At 42.4% G+C, this 15,536-nt stretch overlaps 1 protein-coding gene across 2 annotated transcripts in view; it reads left to right on the forward strand.

Moving 5' to 3' along the window:
• CCHR11.PART0H3orf20 (chromosome chr11.part0 C3orf20 homolog) overlaps nt 1-15,536 on the forward strand; it is a 2,050,812-nt gene that overhangs the window by 130,748 nt on the left and 1,904,528 nt on the right. The window contains exon 1 of one of the 2 annotated variants that reach the window (XM_044087636.1): nt 11,155-11,851. The exons of the other annotated variant lie outside the window; for it this stretch is intronic. The gene's annotated coding sequence lies outside the window, so the exon portion shown is untranslated. Of the gene's footprint in view, nt 1-11,154; nt 11,852-15,536 lie in introns of those variants that run through there. 2 annotated transcript variants of the gene reach the window in all.

The following is a 15,536-nucleotide window of genomic DNA, read 5'->3' on the forward strand; positions in this document are numbered from 1 at the left end:
GATTACTCTTCCTCTGATCTGACTCCCGGTTTCAGAGTCTTTGGGACCGAGGTTCCCCGGTGTCGAGGAGTTGGCACCGATGGTCCTTGGTACCTTGATGCCAACTATTGCCCTGAGTGATTCATCTGGAATGTTTTTGGAGCCAATCGACTCTTGGAGCTGAAACCTCGGTGTTGGATATGAGGGGATGACATTGACGTCAAGGCTTTATGAGTCATTTCTTCCTCTTGGGAGTCTCGGTGTCAGGAGGCTCGGCTCCCCCTCTTCCCTCGGTGCAGGGAACAGTGGATCCGGCCCTGGCCATTCCAACTTTGACGATCTGCTTGCCTTCTGCTTTCGACATGGTAAAGAGGGTTCTCTCTGCACCTTCGAGACCTCTGACACTTTCCTCCTCAGAGTCCATCCTGGGTCCCTCTCTTTCTGGGCCGGAGTCTGTCATCCTGCCCCCTCAAGGACAGCCTGTTGCCACTTCAGCCCAGGAGGTTCGAACACAGGAACTTCCTGAGGCTTTCTAGTCCTCCCCGGAATTTTCTCCGACGAACCCCCTGAGGAAGCATACGTGCAAGAAGAGGCACTTGGACTCTCACGGAAGATACCTACTTGGAGGAAGGGGATGGTTCCCTCAATCACCCCCGGAGGATGTCTCCTTTGGAGATATCATGGAGATCCTGCGTCAACACGGCGGGTGGTCTGCCCAAAAGCCCAACCCGGATGAGTCAGTATTCTTGGAGGCATTTGTCCCAGGACCCTCTACCTCCTGGATGTCCCCTCCCGTGGATCCCCTTGTGGATCTAATATCATCTATGGCATGAAAGGAACCGGATACAGCTGAGCCTATCCCCAGGTGCCTGAACAAAGTACTTAGCACTCCCTCAGATAAGCAGCATTGGTCCAAAGGGTCCCCAGTCATTGCCATGGTGGTGGTGGTGGCCACCAAAAATGAGCTCGCACAGGAGAGCTCTACGGTCCATCCTCCAGATAGGGAGTCTTGGGCTATGGATCATTTTGGCAGGCAGACCTATGCATCAGCCACATTTGCCTTACATGCGCTGAATTATTTGTGACGTAATCAGACTGCAGAGGGACCTGGTCAAAGAGGTCGCTGAGTCTGCCCCAGGGTCCATGTTGGCAGAGGCGAAAAAGGTTTTACCTCCCACATGGCCACCCTTACTTCTATCTCGAATACTTCCATGAAGCTCCAATCACATACGACTGAAGGTGCCTATCAGGCCACCGGAACAGGCATAGCCATTAGGCGGCATGCCTGGCTCCAGCTTTATGCTTTCTTGGAGCCCTTCAAGGCGTCTTTCATGAATGCCCCCCTTGATGGTTCCACCTTGTTTGGAAAAATGATTTGTGATACTGTAGTCTAGAGCGAGAAGGATGGGAAGACTTTTTTCTGCTGTCAGGATCCTCTTCTGTACCCCACAACAATCCTGCTCTAGGAATCGGAGTGGGGTTAAGATGATGTGGTTCCGGAAGTCTCAAGATTCTCCCCAGGATGACCAGGATTTGCCTTCCCCAGAGGCAGAGGGGGATACAACAGACACCACCCTCATGGCAGAGGGGGTCCGAAGAACCAAGGGTCTTGGGATTCCTTCCCGGACAGACCCTTGCAGCAGCACTGAAGGGTTGCCTGACTGCTCGTCTCTGGAGGCAGTCAGGGGGATGATTATCTCTGCACCCGACAGCTTGGGAGTTGGTTACCAATGATTGTTGGGTGCTGCAGATCATATCCACAGGTTACTCGATTCCCTTTCTCCATTCCCCAATTCCTCCCAAACACATCCCAGACATTCCACCCGGTCAACGATAGAAGGCAGCCATTGAAATCCTCAGGCGGCTCGAAAATAGAGTCATCCAGCCCGTCCCCCAGACCAATCCAGATTAGGCATTTATTCCAGGTTCTTTTTAGTGGCAAAGAAAATGGGGGACTTAAGACCCATTCTGGATCTTTCAACCCTGAACCTATTGGTTGCAAAGATGAAATTCCAGATGGTCGCTCTTCAATCCATTCTGCCTTTCCTGTAGATAAATGATTGGATGTGCTCTGTGGATCTCCTGTGATTTGTTTTATTATAGATGTATCATGGCTTACTGAAGTTGAAATTCATTTCTGTTTACTGCAAAATTTAAATGAAATATTTTTAGTTTTGACTATGCTATTTACTGCTCTAAATAAATAAATAATGGAAATGTATTTTAATATAAAATAAGGATACCCTGGCCCATTTCACCCTACTATTTCTTCCCACTGATCACATTCAGAGTCCTTTTTTTTTTTACATTATTAGGGAATTTGAGAATAGGCTATTCTACTTATCCCACAAGACTTTCTTTACCTTTTTTTAGAACAAAAATCCTGCCTCCTGCAAACTTGATGACTACAGCCACCTGTCTCGCCCCAATCAACATCAGGTTTTAACACCACCCACTCACTGAGTGCCATAGCAAAGTTGTACTAAAAGGCCTGTTCCCTTCTTCTTCTTCTGTTGGAGCTCCACCCCTTCTAAAAAATCTTCAGAGAAGGCTAAAGGGGATATTTTGGTTAAGGTCAAGGACTTAAGGAAGTGATCCTCTGATCATTCTGTTTCATCTATTTTGGGTTCGGCTGTGCCTGAAAAGGTGCAAAAATCGTCAGATCCATCTCAGTCCTAGGATCTGTCAAGATCCAAATCCAAGTCTCCGGTCCCCCCACTCACCAAGATTTACTCCGGAGTCTATCCCCTGAAGACATCATTCACCATTTTTTGCAAAAGACTCCTCGGAGGGTATCCAGTCCATCTTCAGTTTCCTTATCCCTCAGATCATCTAGGAGTCTAACTGAAGTGGAAGTGGACAGAATGATGAAAAAATTCCTCAGGACCCAAATTCAGTTGGGAGTCATCCTGTTTCCATCTCCCATTGGACACATGAGCCTACTTCAAGCCCAAACCCAACTCTTGACTGCCTCTCCTATCCGTTGTATGGTTTTGAAACCCTTGGTCCTGAGACTTCTGAGTTTGTGCTGGGTCCAAAGGCTTGACCTTCTTTGACTCCAACTACATGTCAGATCCAGTTGGCATCAAACCTTTTGAAGCCAGAGGATTCTTGGAACCATGGCATTGGTGCTAAATTGGGTGAGGGGGGGTTGTATTCGACTTCAGAGTTCGGCTCTGACCTACCTGACCTATGCTTCAAGCCAGGACTGTGGGGATGCACTGATCCATACTGAACAGGTGGCTTTGGCTCCTACCAGGCTGGCTGTTGGTTCCCCCATGGCTTCTGCCTTCAAGGTGGTGGAGAGAGCTTTTTCCACCTCGATGGACAAGACATCTTTGCCCCCCCCCCCCAGGTCCTCTTCTGCCTAAGCAGTCTGCTTTGGGCACTGAATGTCTTCATCCTGTCCCATCGGGACAGCCAGCACAGCCAAGTCTGGAGATGGTCCTCATCCAGGAGATGCTTACACTTTGGAGTCTTGGCCAGAGCATCCCACCAGTGAGCCCCCTCAGAAACATACATGCAAAAGGAGGGACTTGGATTCCCCACATAAACTTTTAACAGAAGATAGCTTCGATAAAGGGGATGGGTCCCCCAGATCAGTGCTTGAAAATGTCTGTTTTGGTGAAATACTTGAACTTCTGAGACAGAAAAGTGTTGGGTCGTCCAATCCCCTCCCCTGGAGGAGTCCGTGTTTCTAGAGGTTTTCTGAGACTGCTCAGCTTTGTCCTTGGTTGTTCTCCTGGTGGATGAAGTGGTGGACCTCATCTCTCACTGAGCCTGGAAGGATCCAGATGTCACAGAGCCAATCCCAAACTAACCTGACAAGCAGCCAGTGGTGCTAAAGGAGCATGCCCATTAGAGCAAATGTCCCCCAGTAGATGCTATATTGGTAGCAGCAGCCACCAAGAAGGAACTTGCCAAACAGAGTTCTTATGTCCAGCCTCTGAACAGAGAGTCCAGGGTGTTGGGCAGATTATGGGAAGTGTGTTTATGCTTCAGTGACCTTTGCCCTCAAGTCATTTGGCACACAAAACAAGATTTCAGAGGGACTTGATCAAGGAGTTTTCAAATGCCCTCTCAGGGTCCATGTCTGTGGAGGGCAAGAACACTGTTTCTTTGTAACTGGCTACCATCCAGTCCCTTTTGATGGCCCTATGAGGCATATTTTTCATGCCTGAGAAGGAGCTTCAAGAGCTGCGAGTTCAGGAATTGCCATTAGAAGGCACACCTGGATGCCACTTTGTGATTTTGCAGAGTCTTTCAAGTTGTCATTCATGAATGCTCCCTTTCATGGATCCACCTTATTTGGCTCTAAGGTGAAAGAAACCCCCTCTAAGAGTGAACAGGATGCGAAGACATTGTCTGTTGTAGGAATGCACTTCTCTACCCTTCAAAGGACTTTTTCATGGAAGTAGAGGGGAGATAGGAAGATGTGGTTCCATTAGTTGTAAGGATCTTCCCAGGACATTTATGAAGACAGGCCTCCCTGTGGCAGAGGGGGAACTCTAAAGATAGATGTTGCCTATGTGGCAGAGGAGGCCTGCAGCACCAGGTCTTCAGAGGTCCTTTCTCTGAAAAAACTTTTTAGTGCTTCTGAAGGGTTGCCCAACCACTGCACTCTGGAGGCAGTTGGGGCACTTATTCTTGCACCTGAAAGCCTGAACAGACATCACCAAATATACTTGGGTGCAGAGGATAATATCCAGAGGTTATTATTTACCTTTTCCCTTCAGCCTTCCAGTTGCCCCAGAAAAACTCCTGATGTTTCACCTAGTCAGAGGAAAGCAGCAGCTACAGAAATAGAAAAACTGCTAGCAAAAAGAGTCCTCTAAATGCCCCCCCCCCCAACCAACAAGGATTTGGAACTTAATCTAGGTACTTTTTAGTGCCAAAGAAAAATGGGGACCTAAGACCAATCTTGGATATCAGCAAGCTGAATCAATTTGTCAAACATTCAAAGTTTTGAATGGTCACAGTTAAGTCAATTTTGCCACTGTTAGCCGAGAACAATTGGGTATGCTCAGTAGAACTCCAGGATGCCTACTTTCACATCAAAATAGACAGTAAATCCAGGAGGTATCTACCCTTCTGACTGGGAGCCAGTCACTACCAGTTCAGGGCCCTGTCCTTTGAACTCACCACAGCACCATGGTGTTCACCAAGTGCATGGCAGTTATCACTCAAGACTGCTAGGATTCTGTGTGTTTCCATATCTCATTGACTGGCTCCTCTGTGCTCCCACTGAGCTGCTACTAATTCAAGCCATGTACTAATTGCTCCAAGTATGTCTTCAACTGAGCATCACTGTGAACTACACCAAGTCTCAGCTCTCCCCCACTCAGGTCTTGGAATTCATTGGAACTTGTTTGGATGCGGTGGCACAGATCATAAGCTTACCACAAACAAGGTTAATCACTTTATAGAGCCAAATATCACACATTCTCTCTCTTCCTTCTTCTCTAGCAAAGTTAGTATTGCAGTTTCTTGAACTCATGGCAACTGCCATAAATCTAGTACCTTTAGCAAGGTATCACATAAGGATACTGTAATAGACACTTGCAGTGCAATGGTCAATAAGATGACACCTCCTGACCACACAGATACAGCAGTGAATCACCGCAAAAGAAGTTTCTCAGGGCCACCCTTTTATCCTTCCAGCACCCAAACCCAAAGTGACTACGGATTTAGGGTGGGGGGGGGTTCATTACTTGGGAAGTATGGTCCAAGGCACTTGGTCTCATTTGGAGGTCAATCTTCACATGAATGTCCTGGAATTGAGGGCAGTCCTATTAGTGTTACAGGCACTTCAAGATGCTGTCCCTCCAGGGATGGTTGCTGTTCAAACAGACATTATGTCAAGTAGTCTGGAACATCAACAAATGGGGGAACCTGATCCTACCCCCTGTGTTGAGAAGTATTGAGAGTATGGCAATGGGCAATTTTCTTTTGCCACTTTCTTTTGGCAATGCATATCCTGGGGAAGTCCAGCATGCTAGCAACAAACTGAGCAGTCCATCTTACTCTTATGGACTCTCAACCCTGCAGTGGCAAAAATTATTTTTCATCAGTGGGACCAACAATGCTGTGACCTGTTCACTTCTCCTGTCAACTCCAAGTGCGGCAGGTACTTTGCCCTGATCCACCAATAGACTCTCTGATTCACATTTGGCACCCTGGTCTTTTTTTATACCATTCCTCCCACTCCTGTCATTCTCAAGAAAGCATCTCAGCAGAGGAGCAAAGTAATCCTCATTGCCTTGTTTTAGCCTCAACAAGTATGGTTTCCCTTCCTTTCGCCTTATTTAGTACACCTTCCCAGGGTGTTGGCTCCATCTCCAGATTCCCTGTTTCATCCATCAGGGATAACCCATCCAGAAATTTGAACCCACAAGTTAACCACATGTTTTCTCCATTTCCAGTGATGGCTAGACAGTCCAGGCTTTCTTCCCCGGTTCAACACATTCTGACATCCTCTCAGAAGGATTCTACTGGGAAGATTTACAAGAGCAAATGGAAATGATTTTTTTTTTGGGTTCTCCAAAGACAACTAGAACCATTTTCAGCACCCATTCCAGCTGTCCTTAATTTTCTTGCCTCCGTTTTCAATGGCAGAGCTAATCTTTTTATAGTAAACACCCAACTTGCAGCTATGTTTAATTTTCACATGAGAAAACAATTCGTCCTTGCCATCATCAAGACTATGCAAAGCCTTTCTCAAGGGTACTTTCTTGCTATAACCACCTATTAAGGATCCTACTTCTCCATGGGATACTCAGTCCCCTTTGAGCCATCTGTCAAGCTGGACGTAAAGTTTTTGTCTTGGAAAAACTTTTTTCTGGTTGCATTCACATCAGTCAGAACTCCAGGCTCTCTCTCCCCAGCCACCATATCTGATTTATCAAAAGAACAGAGTGTCCCTTCATACTAATCCTTCTTTTCTACTTAGGGTGGAATCAGCTATAAATCAGTGCATCAACTTCCCTGTTTTCCTTCCAAATTTTTCCAACAAAGGAGAGCTGTACCTATTGGATGTTTATAGGCAGCTTAGATTCTATCTCCACAGAACTAAATATTTCAGAAAATCAGATCAGGTATTTGTTTCCTTTTCAAAGCTAAATTGAGCAAGTTAGTCTCAAATGTAACTTAGGCCAAATGGCTCACTGATTTCATTTCATTTGTTTATACGAAGAAAGGATTGACATTACCTAAAGTTCCTAAAGCTTATTCCACTAGATCTTATAATTTTCTCATTACAAATTGGCCATTTTGCTTAGGGATAGGGCAGCATTTGGCTCAGTCATACTCTGAAATATCCTTCCTTGAGGGTCACCCTGAAGTTCTCTAGCTGGGAACTCTGCCTCATAGGTTGAGGAATGGACGAAAAAGACAAAGTCATATACGAAAGTTGTGTACTCACAATAATGATGCATCTGTTTTGTCTGTTTTCATCCTTCCTTAACATGTTGCTGTCAAACCTTTTTCCTACTTGGAAGAGTTTTATATGGACTCCTAGTAAGTTCTGAGGAGTGTTGTCCTCCTTGACTTTCTGATGAGCTCTGGCTTTTTCTTCCCTTTCTTCTTGTCTACCTGGAATTTAATTTGCAATTACACTGCATTCTTACTGACTTTTTTGTTGTGGTGCAGGATAATATGTGGTATAGAGGGCAAACTCAATCTGAGATAATTCAGGCTAAAGAGGGGATTATGGGTAAGGTGAGGTGAGGAGCTTGAGCTACAGAGTCTGTGGAAGTGGATATCCAAGGTTGGATCTGAGACCCATCAGTTGAGGAAGGATAAAAACATACAACACAGATGCATCATTATGGTGAATATATAACTTTCATTTTAAGTACATCTACTTCTCCTCCATCTCCCTTTCCCTTCACTTTACTCGTTCATCACCTGTCACTTGCCCATATTAAAATCTTTATGGATTCTTTTTTTACCATCCATTATCAAAATTTATTTTTTTTATTTCCTTTTTTCCCCTTTCTATCATTCTGACAACTGTTTTATGTATTTGCATTTGCTTACCGGGAGGTCTACTGGGCCAGGGTAAGCCCTTTTCAATAAAGGCCCGGGGAAAAAAGGTCCAAAAACAAACATGATTAAGCTACAGAATCAAAATATAGAAATCAAGCAGCAGTGGTACAGAGCACATTACAGAGTAGGTAATACAATAAAATAGATAAAATCTAACATCTGTATAACTAGTATTAAGTATGCAAACCAAACAAGAATACAGTTGATGACATGGGATAATAGCAAATGTGTGAACAATATGCTATATAGGCATCAAGATGAATAGAAGATATGGTAGGTAAGTGATGTAGGAGATTATGTGTGGCTGAGTGGCATATGTGGGACTTGGTAAGTTGGAAGCACTGAATGTATATATGAGGAGTCTGAGCCGTAAGTGAGATGGGGAGGAAAAGTACAAAGACTCAGAATGTTGGGTTTTTTATAGTCAGTGCTGGTACATGTACATAGCCAGTGGGAGAACAGATGTTGTTTCAGTGAAGTCTTAAACCATTCAGGGTTGCTAGTAGACCTAATTGAAGGAGGGAGAGCATTGCATAGTTTTGCTATGGCATATGGGTAACGCATTTGACCTGCAGAAAGATTAGGTTTTGCTACATTAAGGAGCATCTGACTGACTGTTCACAGCGGTCTGTTTGAGTGATGCATGGTGAAGAGGGATGAGAGGGGAGGACAGCTAGAAGGCTTCCAGATTAGCTAATGAGCTGTGATTAGTTGCAGGTATGTTAGATGTTGGGAAAGTTTTAGCTAGTTTAGATGTTGGAGTGATACGCAGTGGTGGGAGGAGTGTTTGGAGCTGAATAAAAATTTTGAGATTTTATTGTAGCACGAGTCCAGTTTGGATTTAAGAGAGGATTGTATATTAATATACACTAATAGTAATAATAACTAATAATAGTAATAATAACTAATAGTAGGCACTGTTCCAATGTCCCACATCCTTGCTGGGTCTACTGGCAGTCCAGTCAACCCCCACTCCAATGCCTGAAATGTAACCAGGGCCAGCAAGGATCTTAAGGACATAGCTGTCCAACATCCATCTGTTTCTTTTTTCATTTTAACCTACCCTGTTTTTCCACTCCCCCCCCTCCCTTTGTGAACCATGTGATTTGTCTGAGGGGTGGGTGTGCAATGGAGACGTGTGGCATATTGCCCAATTACCACGGCAACTGAGCCATGTCTTCACCCTTACCCCTCGCTGGACCACATCTGTCAGCAGAGACATTCCCTATTTCTATGTAGGAGATGCCCATAAGTCCACCCACCCTTCCAGGGATGGCAATGCTCATTCCTCCTCACCACTCCATTAATCGCCCAAACTGCTAATAGAACCCGGGTTGGCTGGGCCATAATCAGGGCTCCATCAAGATGGCAACTCATTCTCCTAATCCATTTGTGGGTCCACAAGTCTCTTTGTGAAGGACTTCTGCAGATCCTGGAGTTCATGATCCCAGAAGTAGCTACCTCTGCTCTCTCATTTCTCTTCTCTTTCCTTCCTATTTAGGATAGACCCTTCAAATCTCCCTGATATGACATTGTATACACATACTCTGCTCCTTGTCTCTTACATATATAGTGAGCACTGCTCTAGTTTTAATACTTTTCTCAGCCAGTCCAAACTACATTGTTTTTCTTTCCTCCAGACTCCTACCAGAAACCTGATGTCTCTCTCTCTGCTTTTTTAGCCTTCAGAGTTGAACACAATAGTCCAGGTGCACTAAGACCAGTGTTCCATACAGCAGAAACTTTACCTCATTGCTTTGCATTTTTTATTTATTTTCATTTAAACAGATACTTCAAAAGTTGTGTACATGTGCACTATAAGTTGAGTAACCATTCTCCTTTTCAGATTTTTCTTATTCTAACACAGTTTTCTGTATTTGCCGTTTCCCCTTCATTAATTTGTACTTTACTAATCAGGCAAATATGTTCTGCCTAGTGTAGACTGCACATTGCCATTTATTGGTCCATACTCTACAGTTATGTCCAGGTAGCACTTAATGATCTTTCTACATATACATTGCTTCCTACAATCCTTTACTTCCCAAGAGCTATCATGTTTCTGATCATAGTCATGACAGCCCACCATGCACTTTATTGTGAAACTGGAAATAGTCATGCTTGAAGTTCTACAGTTTTTGTGTATTTCCAGCTTCACAATATAAAGTGTACACTGGGCTTTTAGGACTATGATCAGAGCTGGATTCCAGAAGGTTCTTGCTTACATGGATATTATAGCTGTTTGCCAATATGTAGTTTGAATAATACAATGAACAAGTACAGCACGGGTAGTTATTTCACTGCTGTTTCCAGTTAATTCCTCTCTCACTCTTTCCCGTAAGTTAAGATTTTGGCAGAGACTGTGCGAATGGTACAGAAGCTATACAGTCCCCTGAGTGTATGCATATAACACAAACTTTGAAATGGGATAAAGAAAGAGATTGCTCACATATACCATATTAGCATTACTGATGTTGTTGCTATACTGGATTACACAACAACCAGGTCCACCACTAGCTTTATCTGTAATTGTGTACAAAATTATTTGTAGCCATTCTTAATGCAGCCTACTGACACTGTATGTAGTTTGCATCACGTGTGTGTGTATATGTATATATATATATATATATATATATATATATATATACACACACACACACATACGCTTCGGTTCTTTGGTTATGATAGTACATAGGAAAAAATGCTTTTTTAGATCACTAACTGCCCCTTTTGCCATCTGTTATCAAGCCTTCCGCAGATTACAAGCTGTTAAATAGCTAAGACATACACTTTAGCCAGTAAATAGAGGGCCGTATTTATCTGGAATCATAATTTCTGTTCATATAATCATTTCTTTTTTTGTGTCCGCGGGGGTGGTGCTGCGGTAGCGTTGTCGCCCCACAATAAGACGCTGTCCGGTTCGACTCTCAGTTAGAGCGTCTTCTGCGTGGAGACGTGCGTGAATGGGCATATCTTCGTTGAAGGTTGTGCGTCAGGGCTGGCAACTCGGTACGTAAAAATCAACTACCCATCATTAGCGGACCGGAGTTCCGCTGTGGTGACCCCTAACCGGGAAAAGCCGAAAGTCACAACATAATCATTTGCTTTTTATACAGAAACATTAAGACGCAATAAAGTTGTTTTCCAAAATAATTGCTTGGTAATAGCGCTTTTTTTCTAGTGATAGTAAGTTGAAAAGTAAATACGAAAATAGTTCAGCGGTTTAGAAAAATAAACATAAAGAAAATATAATGCAGAGCATTCACCGACAGCTCAGCTGGCTAGAATTTCAAACTCCCGGTACCCGAAAATAGACATGAAAGGTTTAAATTGCTAGATAAAGCCTGTATGGAACCCATAACATGAGCACATGACATTACGACTGCCATTTTCAAATATTTTTTTAAGTTTTAAGTCGTGTGCAGGGGATAATCAACCCTGTGTTAATAAAGACAAAGAAGACGGAGTACTAGTTTGGAAGGAACAGTCTTCCCAGAAAGATGGCGAGCTGCAAGTGCTTTGCGTGGGGAGTAACCAGGCAACAGGAATTGCAGATTGCAAACGCGGCAGCAGAAGGTGCAACTTTCGCATTTCGAGAGTACCCACAAAAACCAGGAAGGCTTTGGATTAAGGGCCACCAGGGGACAAACACTCGTACAGACTTATGTTCATGTTAACCAGCAAGTGCGGTTTAAAGAGCTATGAAAGAAACGGGGCTTAGTGCTTTCTCGGGGATTCGCCACCCGCCATAAACCAGACTGGTAGTCTTCTGAGGAGGGAGCTAAAAATCCAACTTTGTTTTCCGCCCTTGGCGCGCTCTTTTGCTTTGGTAAGTTCCAAATTAGTCGGGGTAAGGGTAATTTTGTGGCGAAGTTCTAGAGCTCAGCTTGCCTTTTACTCATCTGTACTTAACTCATTTGCATTCATTTATTGGGCATGAGAGTATAATCGATATAAAACGTTCGCTTACTTGGGGAGTGTGCTCAGGACTGGTGTCATCTTTTACTTTAATAACTATATGATGTAGCAGTCCATAAACTTAGAGATCTGAAAATTAAAATGAGCCAAATAATAAAGCAGCATTATTAAATACTGTTTCTGTATTTTTCAAATTATTATTATGCACTCATAGGGGTTATAAATATTAGGGTTCACTGTTTAGGATTCAGCTTCTTGTTGGGCAGGTGGAAAGTTTCCACATAACTTTACTTTCTTTTTTAAAGGCAGGTCTTTTGTACTAAGTGGCAATTGTTGACTAGCCCCATACCACCATCAAGGCCTTTGCTACCTAGTTTGTATGGAATTGTGAAACAGTGGCATCTTTTCCAGCAAAACTTAACTCTGCTCCTCTGTCAACATTCAGTGCTTTTACTGCTAAGCATGGCTGAAAGAAACAAATTGAAACTGTACAAAAATCTTTTTTTTGCAAATGTTTTTCATAAATGCACATGGAATAAATAGATCAGATTAATATGGTGTAAAGAGTGATTAGAAGGTGGATCAAACAGCACTGTTTTATGAAGCATAATCATGCCACTCTAATAATGCTGACATTGATACTGTTAATTAAGATGTGGTTCGCAAGTTGTATGTTGTACTTTATGTAAAAGAGATTAGCCAGTATTATCAGTGTTGCCAAGCAATGTATAAATAAAATGTCATTGTGTGTTTTAGAGTATACTACTTTTTTTGCAATAAAGTGCACTGCAGAATGTCAGGCTTCCAGTCAGAGCACCCATTTCACAGTTCGTAGCACTTACTACACCAGAGAGTAACGTTGTGGAGTTAAAATGTGCATTCTGTCTTATATATATATATATATATATATATATATATATATATATATAATATGCAAAGTGGAATGTCACTGCTCCAGACCATTAAGAAAATGCAAAGTGGAATGTCACGGCTCCAGACCATTAAGAAAAGTGTTACATTGCCACTTGTTGCTTTTCAGAAAACACATTCACATGCATATACACACTCACAGACACAGAGACACTTACCCAGACTTGCATTCAGATATACATATGCAATGGCTATTGCCTAGCCATTTCTAAAAGTCCAATGTGTGAAATATGCCAATGCAAATAAACAAAGAAACTACACTTTCTTAAAAAAAATAAATCCTTTAAAATTACAAAACCATGTGGGAAAAACTGAATAAAAACAGACACAGAGGATGTTTGATAAGTATAGTAATGCTTTCAGTGGTGGGAGTTATACAAAAGTAATGGACCTTCAAGGGATGGAGAAGCATTGTGCTTCACAAATCTTCCAGATGATCCATTATCTCCTTGTAACGCCCTCTTTGGCAACTTTAATTGTACTAATTTAGGAATGGAGTCTGTTCCCGTCATGGTATTAAAAACCCAAAGATTTGGAGAAATTAAAAAAGGCAGACACCCTTTTTGGCAACCATTATTACTTACCTAATGAACCTAAAAGAAAAGTAAGGAAACTTATTTATTCAAGGGAGACAGATAAATACTAGATACAGTTAGTTCTGTGTCTATAAAAATCATGTGTATTTTAACACTATATAGGAATTTCATCTGAGAATTGTTGCTGTTAATTAAAGGATTCAATAGTTCAAAATTTAAAGTACTGTCACCAACATTTTTGTATGAAGGGATACATCAGGAAGATATAGTGGATGTTGATATCACTATGTCTTGTTTTATCTATTTATGTATTTATTTGCTTACTTTTTTTAGTTCATTTAGCAATTCATGAAATTACTTCTCTGTATCAGAAATAGTAGGAGGGTAAACATCATCCCACCATAAAAATCTTCATTAAGTTTGAATGTTTATTACTGACTTTTCACAAACTAAAAAAAAAAGTTTCCAAGCAGAAACTGCTCTAATTCTTTCTTTTTTGCTAAAAATATGAAACAAACTTGACTGATCTATTTGTCTTGCTTTTTATAAGCCATAGTCACACAATTTGTGAAGAACTAGGAGCATACTTCAGCAGAAGTAGAACTTTTAGAGTTGTCAGCTGTGGGTGTACAGCAAAAGGCTTCATCAGATCACTGTTAAAAACTGAGCAACCATAAAATCAATCATACACTTAAAACTGGGGGAGAAAGCAATCAAATGAAATGTGTGGAAAAAATGCAAATAACCATGCATATGTATGTGTTGGAGCAGAACAGAAAACAAACAGAAACCATCAAAAATACAGCAATAAACATATTCAGGAAAAACGAAGAAAAGGCAAACATGTCATGTCAAAACCATTAATAAAATAATTTGTGGTTGAGTTTCCTAAGATGAAGAATGCATTTAATTGAATAAGCAGAATCAAGTCCAGGCAGGTTCTAGTCATTAAGGCGACGTCACCATTCCAGCTGCTTTTTTCAAGAATGGTATTAGTTCCCCCTCCAGTGGACCAATCCTGATCATGTCCAAAATGTGAAAAGTGCAAAAAAGAATGATCTGGTCATTAATGCTGTGCTTTGGAATAGGAATCTTGTTTAGTCTATTTCTAATTTCAGATGTGTGTTGGGCTGTCCTCCTTTAAAATTTAGAAATAGTCTTCCTTATGTAAAAAACTTGACACTTGTAGCACTGAGCTCTATATACAATCTTTTCATTGTTAAATTTCCTAGCCGCTTTACTGTTATTTTTCATACTCGTACTTGGGCAGATGAAAACAATGTCTGTAGCTCATGAACTCACAAAAGGTACAGAAAAGAGGTCCACATTTAAATGTACCAAGCCTTTCCATATTGTCCTTGTTGAACATGCCTTCTAAATAAGACATAATATTGTCCTCCTGTATCACTGTTGCAGTATTCTTCATTAAAGGGATCCCCTGCTATGGGTAGCCCAACGTCCAGCTAATATACCAAAGCCTTAGGATTTTATAGATCCCATACATCACATGTATGCTCCCTGCTCATGGCATAGGTCATAAAGGTGACGTATGGATGTATATACTTCAGAATTTCTTTGACGCCAGTCCAAGTGCCATCTTTGATCATCAGCCTGAATGCTCCTTTATTTGTACTGGTTGCCAAGCTATTATCTCTCTTTGTTTCTTTTGGTTTGCAAGTTTTCACATCATCCAGAAAGGGAAACTGTCAGTGTGGGAGACAGACTCCCCATAAGGACCTTCATGAGCAGTGTCTGTTTTGCTTGGGTGCTTCTCATGACCACAAAATTGCTCGATTTGTTAAGACCCGTCATAGTCGGCTCTCCTCCTTGTCTGTCTACCTGGAGATCCAGTGTTGTTGGCACAGGGTGCTATGGTGGAATTATCCCATCCCGAAGGTTGGCCATCTCCCAAGAAGACCAAAAAAGTTAGGATGGATGTGGCTGTTTACTGCCTCCCTCGGACGTCTCTCCAAAGGCTGGTGAAAGCTCAGAGGATTGGTTGGTTGTTCCGTCAGATTCCTCTGGTGCGACCACGTTGGAGGCTGGCATGGATCTGGCTTCTTGCATATCCTCACAGGATCGGGAGGCATCTGTTGTGGATGTTGAAGGGGAACCTCAGCTGCTGCTGTC

Source organism: Protopterus annectens, chromosome 11.part0 (genome assembly GCF_019279795.1).
Source record: "Protopterus annectens isolate FY-2018-M chromosome 11.part0, PAN1.0, whole genome shotgun sequence".
In the NCBI taxonomy this organism is placed as follows: domain Eukaryota; kingdom Metazoa; phylum Chordata; order Ceratodontiformes; family Protopteridae; genus Protopterus; species Protopterus annectens.